Source organism: Cariama cristata, unplaced genomic scaffold, assembly GCF_000690535.1.
Source record: "Cariama cristata isolate BGI_N322 unplaced genomic scaffold, ASM69053v1 scaffold6419, whole genome shotgun sequence".
NCBI lineage: Eukaryota > Metazoa > Chordata > Aves > Cariamiformes > Cariamidae > Cariama > Cariama cristata.
Genome location: NW_009637283.1, coordinates 383 through 2,197, shown reverse-complemented (window position 1 = coordinate 2,197; position 1,815 = coordinate 383).

Sequence of the window (1,815 nt, the reverse complement as noted above, 5' to 3'; positions counted from 1 at the left end):
GCTGTGCCGAGGCTCCCGACCCTGGGGTCCGGGGAGCACCCCCCTGTGCCTTGCAGAGCTGGGAGCGGGCTGGCCCTTGGCCCCAAAGCGCAGCAAATGGCTTTAAGGCCAGGGCTGTAACGCCATCCCTGGGGCGGCTTGCGGGGTGCGGACCCCTCACTGCTTCGCTGCCCTGCAGTTCGCTGGGTCCTGAAATGCTCGGCCGAATTGGGGCCGGCCAGGTCCTGCGTGGGGCTGGCCGGCGTGTTGGTTTAAGCCCAGCCGCTCTGAGCCGGCTGGCGACCTGAGCGTGGGTCCCTTCGCTCGCCCCCAGCTCCCAGGCGGGCTGTTTGCCCCGGCTGGCCCAGCACCAGCTGCATCGCCCATGGCTGCTCTGGGCCCCAGCCAGCCCCCTTCCCCAGGGTGCTCCAATTCCCTGGAAGCCTTTGGTGACAATGTTGTCACCAGCCCTTTGCACACCCCAGAGGGCTGTACTTGCCGTGCGTCACCCCATACGTTGGTGCTGACACCTTCCGAGCTGGCTGCTCACAGGAGACGGGCCTTCCTTTCGCACGTCATCTCTGTTTCCCAGGGTGGGTGTATTGATTTACTCAGGTGCCCACAAAATCTGTTTTCGGGAGCATCTCTGCTAACTCGCTGGTACAGCTGTCGGAGTTCGTGGCCTGCCCTTTCCTGGCTCTCTCTGTAATAGGTGAAAAGGAAAATTGTTATCGTGTCTACCAGGCTCCAAACTGTCCTTTCCAGCAGCGGGTAGGTAGGGCTGTTTGAGGATCAGCTGGTTCATCCCCCGGTTCCTTCAGAAGCCCTGGAGATGCCTCCTAGCCCTGTGGCTCCTTGTTGCTGCCTCCTCAGCTGCTTTCACATTGTTGTCTGTGGTCTCCTCTGTGCCCCCCCCGCAAGCCCGGTAGGAACCTCCCGGTTCTCCCACCAACGCAAGGAGCTCGGGCAGCATCTCCCGGTGCTCCTCCGGCAGCCACCCTGATGGACTCCTCCCTCTGGATGGCCGTGAGGAGGGAATGGGAAGATGACCTTGGCTTCCTTTCCCTTTCCCTCAAGCCCACCCTGCACCTCTCTCACTTTGCTGCCCACAAGCCCTCCGTTTTCCCAGGATCTCTCCAGCCCTTAGATTCTCCTTAAGACCCTCTTTTTCCCTTTTTCCTGGAATTGCTGTTTGGTGCTGGCAATGACTGGTGGGGACAGAAGCACCCTGCAGGTCCCGTGTGGGTGTTCCAGCCGGCTGGGCTGGGCTGGCGCCCATTTGCTGGTCTATGGCTGCAGCATCCATCCCTGGACCATAAGGACGGGGCCGGGACCACGCTCCCACCTGCATCTCGCCATTGGGACCCACCCGGCCACGAACACAAACCCTGGTCTGCTCTCACGGGTCTGGCGACAAGACCTGTGCGTATCGCTGGGTTCATCATCGTTAAACACCCTCCAGGAGTAACGAGAGGCTCCATGCCTCGCAGACCTGGCGAGGAATGGCTCGGCATGAAGGCAGCGAGGCAGAGCAGGTGCCCCAGCGTCTCGATCTCCAGGGATGAGCACGGCATGGTCAGGGCCAAAGGTTCGAGCTGCCCCATCCCGGTCAGCACCGCCGGCAGATCCCGCAGAGCCAGGGAAAGGGCTGGCTGAGCTGGGCAGTACCGGTGCCCAGGCTGAAACCCCACGCGCTGTGAACCTGAATTGCTAATGGCAGCAGTGGGGAAGGAGGGCGGTGGTGATGGAGGACTGTTCGGCCTCATCCCGGCTCTCCGGATGAATCGGTGCGAAATCCCCATGAAACGCAGGAATGGTGGGTGGCAGCAAGAGCCC